This window comes from Passer domesticus, chromosome 12 (assembly GCF_036417665.1).
Source record: "Passer domesticus isolate bPasDom1 chromosome 12, bPasDom1.hap1, whole genome shotgun sequence".
Classification (NCBI taxonomy): Eukaryota; Metazoa; Chordata; class Aves; order Passeriformes; family Passeridae; genus Passer; species Passer domesticus.
In genome coordinates, this window is record NC_087485.1 from 18446525 (window position 1) to 18459851 (window position 13327).

General features: G+C 42.8%; 1 protein-coding gene across 6 annotated transcripts in view; it reads left to right on the forward strand.

Annotated features, from left to right (window-relative positions):
- CHST8 (carbohydrate sulfotransferase 8) overlaps window positions 1–13327 on the forward strand; it is a 182505-nt gene that overhangs the window by 82933 nt on the left and 86245 nt on the right. For 2 of the 6 annotated variants that reach the window (XM_064386924.1, XM_064386922.1), the window contains exon 4: window positions 1205–1304. The exons of the other annotated variants lie outside the window; for them this stretch is intronic. The gene's annotated coding sequence lies outside the window, so the exon portion shown is untranslated. The remainder of the gene's footprint in view (window positions 1–1204; window positions 1305–13327) is intronic. 6 annotated transcript variants of the gene reach the window in all.

Consider the following 13327-nt stretch of genomic DNA (forward strand, 5'->3'; position numbering starts at 1 on the left):
TCAGGAGACAGCGGGAAGTCAGTAATGCATAGTTACAATGTTTAAATGCTGAATTTGAACCTTGTGTACATTTAAAAATGCCTGTGATTTAACATTTTGCTCCTTATCATTAGTGCTAAAAACAGAAGTCCTGCAAAAATTCCAAATTAAGCAGGAGTGCAAAGCATGGTGATGCTGCCACTGGTGAGAGTGCCAGCACCTCGTGGTTCCCTGGCTCACCTGAAGCCTCACTGCTGCACAGTCTGCTGCAGGACACTTGTTTGAGTAGCTGTTCAATTAATTCTCTTTTTTTGTTGTTGTTGTGGAACAGCACAATTATTTCTTAAAAAATTGATTTTTTGAAAAAACCAACAAAACTGCCTTTGGCAGCTGAAGGACTTTTAGTGCCTGATTTCCTTAGTCATTATGTGAATGCATACTATTATTTGGAATGTGGGAAGAGCACATTTATGGACATTTTTGGTGAAGAAGTGATTGGAGTAGGGCTGTGTGTGCACAGCAGACACACAGTTTCACAGTCTGCCTGGCACAGCTCACTCATTGAATCCCATCAGTTTTCTGTTACTTTTCTCCTGAAGCTTTATTCCAGAAGCAGCACTACATCTGCAGCGTCCGTGCCATGTTAGCAAGTACCTACAAGTGTTTGGGATGTTGAAATAAATGTGTACTTGTTCAGCCCATGCCCAGGGAAAGGACTTTTCTCCAGGTAAGGGCTGGTTGAGCTGTACTCAGAATCTGGGGTGCTCTCCAGCCCTTCTCCTCCTGTGCACAGGAGTTGTAGCAGGTTCTCTCTCAGGTTCTTGAGTTGTGAGCTAAGGATTGATGGCACCTTGTGATTTAATTTGGATTGCCAGCCTTGCTTGCTCAGGGAGACAGAAGCATCAGTAACCAGAATACATATAGATCATATTCCCACCAATGCCCACAAGAGAATTTTTTCTCTAATTCCTGCCATAAAAGTTCTGTTTCTATCTGATCCTCACGACTGCAGCACAATGTCCAAGTTCCTGCAACCTGCAAGACTCCTCCTCACCTCTCTGAGGTAGAAGAGAGCCTTGTCTTTGTTTGGAGGCAGGTCTGTGAGGGTGACTGTCCCCAGCCAGGCCACTTTGGGCTGGTCAAGCACCACTCCCATGACCAGAGCGAAAGGGGCTGCAGAACAGCAGTGGGCACAGACTGAGGAGCCCTCCCTGTGTATTTCCAGGGTTTGGCAAATGTTCCAATGAAGCAGTCTTCTGAAACACTTGGGTCATTGGACTGGGTCAGCTGTTGCCTATGCAAATACCTGAATTAGCTTCAAAGAGGTATGTCTTTGAAAAAATGCTCCTGGTATAAATACAAAAGAATTTTTTATGAGGGAAAAAATCAGATTTTCATGGCTTTACTTAGAAGTAATGCTGATGGCAGCAATTCTGGGAAAAGACAAGTTTGGGTTTATGTGACAAACAGACCTTCACAAATTACTGAGGCTGTTTTGTAAGCAATTGGTGACCCACTGAAATGAGTCGTGCAATATACAGAAAATATCTGGGGCCATTCCAGTGATTTAATAAGACAAGGACAATGCCAAGTACAAACAGAGGTAAAGTCTGGAAAAAACTAACAGTGAAGCCTCCTGCAAATAGCTAATCCAGATGATTAAACAAGAAAATCATTAAGATAGATATCATCCCTAGTAGCATACTTAGTGACTTCAAAAAGAACTCAAAAATTGGTGGTAATGTGTGCTGGAGAAAGAACTGGTACCCAAAGATGTGCTCATTATAGACAAAAGTATTCAGATTGCTTTTAGGGAGAATTAAGAGACCTGGACCATTCAGAAAAGTGAATAAAAAATATTTTGTTGACAAAATAACTAGAATTTTTCAGAAGAATTTTACCTAAATCCCTGGTTATGGGTCAGACACTTGGGAATGTCTTTGTCTGTGCTCCAGATTGGGGTACCCAAACTCCTCTGTTTTCCCCCCTGGCACCAAGTGTCTCCTTTGGCTTCTGTCAGAGTACTGTCCCCTAAATGGGGCTCATAAAGCAAAATAATGCTTCCCATCCAAAGATCAGAAAGTAAATTTGTAAAGGAGATGGCAGCTGAGTACCAAATGGCTTGGTGTAAACACAACTCATGTTTCCTACATAGACTCTGTGCTTGAAAATACCACACTGCTTAGGAAGTTCACAGTTTTGCATGCCATGAAGCATCAGAAGCATCCCATTCTTATTAGGAATTAAGAGGTAGAATATAATTCTCTATACTGAAAGGGTTCTATATGTTCTCTATATTGAAATACATACTTTTTTCTCTATATTGAAACACATACTCTTTTTCTCAATATTGAAATATATTTTTTTCTCTATATTGAATATATATTCCATATATTCTCTGTATTGAAAGGGTTGGAGATGTTGCCTATATTTAGACATTACAACAATGTCCCTTTCCCAACCCCTGGAGTAGGTAAGCATTTTAGATATTTATAAGCTTGTTCATTAGTGCTCCCTTCCCTCCCATGTCAAGTTACACAAAGAATGAACAAGAGCACAAAAATTCACCTAGGGCCAAGGTATTATTGATCATAATCATAACATTACAGTGACAGCTGCTTACATTTACTGCTGCTCTAAATATTAATAAGGGTTAACTCTAAGTTATTGGCATTATTATAGAAAGAAATTGGATATCACATTTCTGGGTAAATTCCACTTTTTCATCCTGTAAATATCAGTACCTGTTAAATATTTGAATTTTCCCTGTATTAAAGGTTCTAAAGTTCAAGGTAATTAGTGCAATCAGGTGCCAAATGATTCAAGTCCCAAGAGAGCGGTATTACAAAAGGAACTACGGCAAAACTTCAAGGACTGAATGTATGGTGTAATTAGTATAAACCTCACATTTTTAGCATAATATAATACTTACATCATTTGTTCTGTGGATTTTGAAAAGCACTACCTATAAAAATTTTGAAGGACCTTAATTTGACAAAAATGAAAGTTAAATTATCTTATAATTATGATGTTAATGTTTGACAGAGAACACAAATTACTTTAGGAAAAAGCCTAGCTAGTTGGGTAGATGTTCCTGCAGCACAGTCCAGAAATCAAAATTATATAAATCTAAGTGCTGTCTAATGTTCCCTAATATTTACTCTAAGTCTCATTTTCCTCCTACCAGAATGATTTCTGTTTCACAGGTTGGATACTGAACCCACTATCAGGGAGAGGTGGTACCTCAGAAAAGAGAGCACACTTATCTGTCATCAAAGAAAAATAACTAAGCTATACACAGCAATTAGCAGCCATCAGTTCAAAATCTAATTTTAGGTCCTTGATTCTGGAAAAGCTGACAAATAGCTGTGATTTCACTCCCATGAACAGCACTAAGGGATCACTAAGAAAACATAGTTAAAACCTTGCATACAGGCAATGATGTCTTTCTGGAGAGAATTTGATTCCAAAGGTAAATTCAAAGATCCCTGGTGCTTATGTGTTATTAAAAACAAAAATCTCCAAAGATAATATTTTAATTAAAGCAATATCATTTCCTCAAATACACAATTTCCTCTCTGTCCCTCAGTCTGTTCAGCCTGGCCTTGGGTAACAGGAGCAGCTCTGTGAGCCCCAGCATTAATAAAACCCTTGTCTCCTACAGATTTGTGTGTCTTCATTGACAGAAAATCTGGTCAGGCTGAAGCTTTTCTAGCAGTTGGGACATTTTTTGAGTCGTTTTGTCTTGAAAATCCTTGCACACTGTGTGGCATGGGAGCTCGCTGTGACCCTCCCTGTGACCTTTGCTGGGCTTTATTTCCCAGGTGCCAACTCCATGAAGCTGCCAAGGGTGTCATCCTTGCTGGGAATCCTCCTGCTCCTTTTGCCTGATCCTGGCTAGTGGGTTCAACAGGGATGAGAGGCAGGAAAACACACATGTACACTTGTATAAGGCTTTTCTCCACATAAGCCAATTTTTTTAAAAATAAAATTTTGTCCCGTGCCTGCCGTGACACAGCAGGGAGAGAGGCTCAGTGGTACAACACTGCAGCTGCCTGCTGCCAGTGCTGTGACTGGAAACACAAATCTCACTCTTCCCTCTGCCCTACTCCCATCTAACTCAGTGTCCTTCAGCCTCGTGGGGGTTCTCCCCGTGAGAATCAGTGTGGCACCTCTGAGTCTTCTCCCTGCAAAGTATTTGGAGTTCAGCCACTCCCCGCAGGCAGCCCCAAAGGGAGAATCATTACAGCTACACAATAAACAATGCCCTGGTAAAGGTTGTCTTCACCATTTTATTGCTGGGACCCATTCGTCTAACCTTTCTGCAGAGAAGCTTATGTGATATTATGTGAAATACTCGCCTAATCTAGATGACACTGCAACAAGCACATACCCAGTGCACCAGGCGGGTGTTTTCCTCAGCTGAGGAAACTGACTGTGCCAGGCTGATTAGTGCTTAACACAGACGAGCCTGGACGTGTCAGGTCTGTCAAGAGCTGCATTTTCTGTGTTTCACACAACATTCACAGAATCACAGAGTATGCTGATCTGGGAGGGACCCATCAGAACCATCCAGTCCAACTCCTGGCCCTGCACAGACACCCCAACAATCCCCCCTGGGCATCCCTGGGAGTGTTGCCCAAACACTCCTGGAGCTCCGGCAGCCTCGGGACGTGCCAGCAGTGCCTCTGGGAGCCTGGGCAGTGCCAGCACCCTCTGGGGAAAGAACTTTTCCTGATATCCAACCTGACCCTGCCCTGGCACAGCTCCAGAAGAGATCAGAGCTGCCCCGTTGTGAGGATGTTGAAGACCCCAGTGAGGTCTGGCCTCAGTCTCCTCCAGGCTGAACACACCAAGTGCCCTCAGCTGCTCCCCACTGAGGCTTCCCCTGCAGACCCTTCCCCATCCCGTGGCCTCCTCTGGGCACTCTCCAATGGCTTCATGCCTTCCCCATGCTCGGAGCCCAGGCTGCCCCAGCACTGACGGCGAGGCCGGGCCAGCCCGGAGCAGAGCAGGACAATCCCCCCTGGCCTGGCAGGGCCGGGCCCGCTGCCCCGGGACAGGGATGTCCCTCTGGCTGCCAGGGCACCGCTGGCTCAGCCCCGGCTGGCACTGCCAGGAGCCCCAGGGCCCTCTGCAGCTGCTCTCCAGCCTCTCGCTGCCCAGTGCCCCCAGCCAGGGCTGCCCGTGCCAGGGCAGAGCCAGCACTGGCCTGAGCTGAGCCTGCCATGGCTGGGGATTGCCCTTCTCTCCCCTGGGCTGGGTCTCCCTGCAGGGCCCCTCTGCCCTCAGAGGCGTCAGCAGCTCCTTCTCATTCAGTGTCACCAGCAAACTTCCCAAGGGCTCCTTTGGGGCCTGGGTCCAAATCATGAACGTGGTGCTGAGCACGGGGCTGAGGGGGAGCCCTGCAGAGCCCCACTGGTGACAGGCCCCAGCCTGGTGTCACCCCGGCCACTGTCACCCTCTGTGCCCGACCCTGAGCCAGCTGCTCACCCACCCCGCAGTGTGTTTATCCAGCTGTGGCCTGGACAGTTTGTCCAGAAGGATCCTGGCAGAGATGGTATCAAACCTTGCTGAAGTCCAAAAAGATTGCATCAAGTGGCTTCCCTCGATCAGCCAGGTGCTGCAGGAGATCAGGTCTGACAGGCTGTGACCAATGACTGCCTGGTCCTGCCAGACCCTCATCACCTCCCAGAATAATGTTTTCCGTTATTTTAGCAGGCCCTGAAGTGACACTGACAGTCCTGTAGTCTCTGGGGTCCTCCTCCTTGCCCTTTTTGAAAATCAGGATATCTTTCACCAGCTTCCAGTCAGCTGGGACCTCTCCAGATTCCCAAGACTGCTCAAAATCATCAAGAAACATTTTGCAATGACATCAGCAGCTCTTTGAGGATTCTTGGATGAATCCCCTCAGGCCCCATAGATTTGAAGGGATTCAGCTGGAGCAGCAGATGTCACACAATTTCAGGGTCAACTGGGAGTTGATCACTGTCACAGTCATGGTCCTGCAGCTCAGGGCACTGAGCTCCCTTGGCCCCTTTCCATGTTGAAGACAAAGAACTCAATAAACACTTCTGCCTTCTCCCTGTCCCTGTATGGGAGGTGACCATCCTCATCCTGGAACAAGACAGTGTTGTTTCTGTACTTCCCTTTGCCATTAATATACTTGAAAAAAACTCTTTTTTATTGTCCCCTACATTTCTAGCAACTTCAAGTCCAACTGAGCTTTGGCTGCACAGACTTTCTCCCTGTGGTGGTGAGCAGCATCTCTGTGTTCTTCCCACAGCACCTGAACTTGCTTCCACTGGGTGTAAACCTTACTCTTTTGCTTAAATTCCAAGAGGAGATTCCTGATCAGCCAAGCCACCCTTCTGCCTCACCTGCTTGACCTCTAACATTTGGGAATTGCTGCTCCATTGCCTTTAGGGGGTGATGCTTAAAAAGTGACAGCACTGATGGACCCAGCATCTTCCGTGGGGATTTAACTCACTGGTTCCCTGAGCAACCAAGTCTGCTCTACTTCATAAAGTGTGGTTTCTAAACTCCTACCTGTTTGATTGACAATTTAATATCCTTTTGGATCTTTTTATTCCCCATGAAAAAAGCCCACCACTTCAAATGAAGGATGCTGTGTTTTTAATCAAATGTCAGGTTTGAGCACCTCAGCTCCAGTGCTTTGGTGGAAAGCATTTGGCAATACAGGGCATGTCAAAATGAGTAGAGCAGTAACAGCCAAGTGGAGGAAGAGAGCTCCCAAATATGTTCTCCTGCTTCAAGGTTATCTCTTAGGTTGAAGATTAGATGTTCATTTGCCTTGGCTCATGTCAGGGAGTACTGCCTTGACATGAAGAAGAGCTTCCATCCCCCCAAAATGCTGACTATGCTATATTTAAGGCTGAAATCTTGAACAAAACCATACCTTTTATATACTGCTATAATTGAACAAAACAGGTACTTTCCAAGCACTTCAGCTGAGTCTCCCAGTAAATATCTCTCATTCTCCTCCCAGAGAAGGTTTATGTAAATCTTAATTACTGCATCACAGTTCCAATATTTACTGACATGCTGTAAATCCATTGTGTACAAAGCAGACTAGGATCCAATAATACAGAGGCATTGTTTAATTATATGTTTATTAGAGCAGTAAAACTAATAATCCCCAGTAAAATCTTTGAAAATTATCCCGTCATGATAGAGTAATCACTGTCCTTTCAGTGAGGATAAAAGCACAGCAAACAGACACTGCTTTGTCACAAAGCTGCAGCAGGCACAGCACACGGCTCCAAGCCCAATTCATTCTGTCAGCCTTACACAATCCATGGATTTAAAAACATGCATTAGGAAAGCAATGGAATAATTCAACTTTCAGTGCCTATATCAATTATTTCTTTTCAGTGAGTCTCACTCACAGGGAATGGATTCTAAAAGCTCATTTTATACACACAGCTCTGATCCAAGACCAGAGCAGTTAGGGGGTCTTCCCTTTGGACCAGCCATCTGTGAATGTGGCCAATCCTGACAAGTCCTCTCTGGGGCAATTCAGCAGGGCTCTGGCAAGATGGTTTTGATATGTACAGAGTACATTTCTGTTCAGTCAGGTAGCATAAGGGCATTTTGCAGGTTTACTGTGCCCGTGTCCTCTTGGTTAGTGTCCCATAATGCATGAGGATGCAGGCTGGTCATGTACCAGAGAAAATGTATATTTATCAGCAGCTTTCCCTATGCATTAATTCTAACAGGGAGAAGAACACTTATTACAATGTGCATGTATTTTTCCATGTGGAGACAAAGCATCAATGTCTCTTTATCTGCCTGTGAGTTAAGAAGCTGTTCTTCAGCTTGTGGGCTGTGGCTGTTGCTAAGACAACTGCGGTGCAGCCGTTGACAATGTCCATGATCATGCACCACAAGCTGCAATTTACCCACAGGTTCCTCATTTATTAGAGCAGAGAAACAGCAGGGTGGCTGCTGCACCACGTCCCACATGATAGAGTACTGTGAGCATGGCATGAGTGGCTGTCACCACCTACTCTGGGTCTAAACAGGTGCTGCATTTGAAAGAAAATCCAATGCTTGGTAAATCTTTTATCAAAGTGTAACATCTGAGCCCAGGAAAGGAAATTAAGGAAAACCCCACCACTTTGGAATTGCCTCAGATAAAACACAACTGTCCACATTATAAACTTTGAAGGAGTTCCTCAATTTTGGTGCACATCTATGATATGATATCACATGATATCTAAATGTAAGAATCCTTTGGAGACTGAGGAAACAAGCAGGAAACAGCAGTCTGGGGCTTTGCATTTTGCCACTCCATTACCTGGCAAGGAATAGGGCAGTAATTAGGATTCTCATGCAGAGCCAGCACTGTAGTGTGGCTCTGTAGTGTGTTTTACCACCTGGGACAATAAGCTAACAACAAAAGTTCTTTGCTCGGTAAATGATCTGTACCATGTTGTTCATTTTCTGTGAACACCTTCAGGATCAGTTAAAGTGATCACCTTCAGATCAGGATCCAGTTCCTCAGGAGCAGCACCCCAACAGCACAGCCTTCCCTACTGCCAGCAGGGTTCCAGAGTGCACAGAGTTAATTTGGCCAGCAGAGTCTTACATTCCTGTGCTGGCTAAAATATAAAATTATTGGGATGCTTTTCTAACAAACGGTGTGTTGTAATCCTATGACCATGCAAAAGTAGGTGATGAGTTAATTAACCTGCAAAAAGGTTAATGAGAGGGATGTGCCATGTGTGGGCTGGGCTGAGCAGTCACCTTCTTGCACAAGGGCAGGGCTGCAAGACATCTAAGCTAAATAGGCAAGAGGAAGAAAAGAGCACCTGAGCCCTCAGATTACTGGAGGAGCTCTTAGGGCAGCAGCACTGCAGAATTCAGTAAGGCACTCTGATATTTCTGAATTTCAGTTTTAAAGTCCACAGTGCACAATGGTGTCATATTGCTGCTGCAATGACACTGAGACATCAGGAAACGCCTCTGCTTGTCTTGTTTTGTGTATCCAGCCTCCACAGACATGCACCTTGTGTTCAGGGGCTTGTCAGCACCCAGCAGCCGTGTCTGCATTACTGCTGATAACAAGCACTAGGGAGGTGAGGATTGAAAGACAACTGTAGAAGGAGGCTACGAAATGCATGTCAAATATTCATTTTCTTGTAATCCAGTACTTCCATTTCTCTGAGAGCCCCCACGTCACCAAGACATTTGTAGCTACAGGTTCCCACTCAGATTTTCTCACGGACATCAACCAAGCCAGTCTCATTAATTGAACAGTGCTTCACATTCTACAGTGTATATGTCTTTAAAATTCTTCTTCTGCCTCCTTGTTTTATCATGTATTTATTTTGTGCATAACTATTTTAGTTTACTGCAATAAAATCCATTCTCCTTAAGGCACAATCTATAATGAACAAATAAAAAATGTTATTTTGTTCAGAATGCATTATGAACAGCTTAGTATCAATTTTAAGGAAGTGTGACTAGCTTCCTAATGGCTTCTTATTTCAGTTATTTCTAGCTGCAACTAAGCCAGACAAATGCTTTAAAATCATTCCTATTAAAGCACTTGAGAGGTTTTTAGCAATGCTTAGATGTGCCATCAGTAAGACATTTTAAATAACACACCTAAAAATAGAACTGTTTCTAGAGATCATACAGGAAATGTGCCATAAGGGAAATATGCTTATGATAAAAGAGATTTCCTATACATATTCTTAGCTTCATGAAGCCACTTGAGAATCCCATTTTAGAGACAGGAAATTTATGTACCTTAATCCTTATTTATGTTCTTCAAAATCAAACTATCTTCCAAGCTGCTCATGTCTGAAAGCTCCAGTTATGTCCTAAAGGCTCAGCACTTTGGGAAAATTTCTGCCTTGCAGGACCCTGATTCCAGGTTTAGGTTTTGAGTATTATTTTCCATACTTGGAGTCACAGTGGAGTCAGAACTCAAGAAACTAGCCCAAATTTTCCTGCAGCGATTCACATCTCCCAGGCTTCAACACATACTTTGATCAATCTATTCATTCCCTGATTTCAGCTTCCTAATGGAGTTCTCCAGATTCCAGGGAGCTCTGTGGGACTGCTGAGCATGAAAGAAACACCAGAGCTGCGGGTGAGGTGCACAGGCACATCCCACTGAAAGTCTTTCTCCTGCTGTTCCTCCCTGCATTCCTTGCCTTTTTCCCAAGAAACACACGGATGTTATGAACATTACAATCAGCTCTTAGAACACTACAGATATTCAAATCCAAGGAATGGTTCCTATTGTTCTCCATTTTTGTTTCAATTTGGTCTGTTACACAGGCACCCATTTTCTCACTCTGACATTTCTCTCTCATCACTGGAGCTGAGCAACTTCCACAAAAACAGGCAAGTCCTTTGGGCTCCGTGCATTATTTGGATCTTGGTTTGCATAGTAGGACAGGACCAAATTGGAGAGACAAATTCTATTTTTAGGTAGAGGAGAGTGAGTGTCAACACTGTTGGAACTGAGTAATGACTGGCAGTAAATGCACTGAGGGTCTGAGCTCCCTGCATTGCCCCACAGCACAGGGGTGACACGTGGTGAGGTCAGAGTCTCCCACACATTGTCCTCAAGGCTTCAAACCACAACCATCACAGGGGAATTTGCAACTGCAGAGGAGTGTGGTCAAGAGTTAGACATCATCCAGCACACTTAGTAGGTCCTTCATTTTCCTCAGAACAGTACCTATAAATAAGCAAAAAATAATTTTTATTTTTTTTTTGCAAATAGTACAAAAGAAACTAGAGAATGTCTTATGTGTCCCCTAACTGTAGGAGTGGTTGTTACAAATAATGAATGTCTTAGCTGGACAGCTGCTGCTGATGAATTTTGACATGGATAGTATTAATGACAGTCATTTATGTGGAAAGACAAAAGCCCAGTCTTCTCTTCACCTATCTTTTGAGATAACGGTAGAGATTGCTGTCCTATTCATGAAGGGAAAACAAAAAAAGTCTATAAATGCACTTAGATGTGTGTATTCAGCTTCCTATACATTACTTTGCAGCTTTAATTTTTGGCACATTATGTTATTCCTGTTTATCAACAACCTGACTTCCCTTCTAATGTATTGCATTTAGAAATCCATTCAAAAGTATGGCACACGATTCAGTGTGGCGCAAAACAGGATGCATTAATAAACTCTATTAAATCCCTACAAGCCCCTTCTCTGTCAGTCAAAAGTCACAATGTGTAATGCAGGTGCCTCCTCACTTCCCATCACCTTGGACTTAGCTAAAAAGGAAAGAGTTAATTCTAGTACAGAAGGGCAAGGTCCACTCATGTAATTCCTTTCTTATTGACTCATTTCTCTTCAATCAGCTTAAAGAGCAGGTACTTTGTTTCAGAAATTGAATCACAGTTTCACTTTGGAAAGGCAATGCCTGTCAATATTTCAGATAGGAAAGGGGTCATGAAAATTCACACCTGCTTGGAGCCCTTGAGGGTGATACTTATCTCTGCTGGGTCAACTGCAAAAGCACTCAATTCAGAAGTAAAAGGATGCTATAAGCTATGTCATAAAGGCTGGACCAGGAGTGATTGGAAATAAAAGAGATGAAATGGAGTAGACCCCAAAAATGTAAGATTTCTTTTCATTATTATACAGATAACAATTGTGTATATAGAAATTTGCATTTGAAGGGATGTATGTTAGGTACTAAGTCAATAATTGAAGGAGAAGAGAGGAAGCAGTGAATCACTCAAAGGACCAGAGACAGCAATGACTGAAAGATCTGTTGGGCTGCATTTTTGACTGGTGGAAGCATTTGCATTTTCCAGGAAAACAAAACAAAACAAAACCCAAAAACAAACAAACAAAAACCCCCCACAAACAAACAGAAAAAAAAACCCACCACAAAAAACCCCAAAAGTATATTTCATAAAGAGAATTGAGCTTTTAAACTTATCCAAAACAACAAAGGATTTTCACTTCTCTGGAGAATGATGCTTGATGGTCAAAAAAGCAGAGTTTTTATTAGGTGGGGTTGAGATTCTCCATTCTCTCACACTCTGTTTCTCCCCACTGCCCCCAGCAGCTTTCAGTCCATCCCCATGGCACCTCAGCCTGGAGCCCTTCTGACAAAGAAACTCCCTAACAGCAAGAGGAGAAGAGAAAGACAATCCAGAGAAAAAAGAGAATTTGACATAAATATTACCCAAGTAAAAGGGTTTTGATGGCAAGATAATGTTTTGGTATCGTAGTGACAAGACATGGCAAGCTGCAAAAGTGTGTCAAAAGAAATGAAAAGGATAGAGAGGAGTTGCTAAAAGAGAGTTCAGGCAACTAAGAGCCACCAAGGAAAATTCATCTCCCAGGACAAAATCTCAAATTCCAAAGGCATGCAAATTTCCAAAACTAGGCATCTATATTTGTTTCAGTCTCCTGTGAAATTAAAAACCCTGTTTACTGATAGAGATAATTCTTTAAATGCAGTTGTTATGATAAGTTAATTACTCATGGCATTTTAAAAGAAAGCAGCATTGGGGTTTCCTCCATGGGTAACAGATGCACCTGGGGGGAGGGAAGGAATGAATCAGTGACTTTGGGGGTCTTTTTCTTAGACCTTTTCTTTCAGACATGAAAGCAGCTATGGTAAAACTATCACTAACAAAATCCAGATGATCAAAGAGCTTGCAGTAAGTCTGAAATGTCCCAAATAAAAACAGATTACTTAAATTGCAAATCCCTGAACACAGTGAAGTGTCTCCGCAGTTTGGTGAATTACCCAACTAAATGGAGGAAATATAACAAAACTGGCCTAAATAGCTATTCAATAACTGCCACCAGTGAACCTTCAAAAGGAACTAATTTTTAAAATGTCTTGATTAAAAACAAATATAAAGTATTCCTGCAGAGCAATTACAGGATTCTTTATGTCTGACATGCCTTCACTAATGAGGACAGATACTGAAGTTAATTTTTATGAGAGTTCTTGTCATCTAATGTTATTAAACTGGACTGGCTTTCAAGGGGCTCATAAGCAATTTGTTGACACTGTATTAAAAGGTTCATGTACTGAATTATAAGTAGTATGAAATTTTGGAACAGAGGCACAGAAAATATTTTTGGCTTCCATAATTGTTTACCATTGTTTAAAATACATACCTTGTGACACTCATCTGTATACTACCAAATTACACTGGAAACAATATTGATTCCCTTCTAATAAATGAAATGGCAGCAAAACCACAAGGACTGAACAAGTGCCTTTGATGAGTTGGTAAGAAGGACATCAACATTAGAGTCTGGCACTTGAGGAACAAGGAACACTTACAAGTCTGTGCTTATGTCGTTCAAAAGAGTTTACTTCT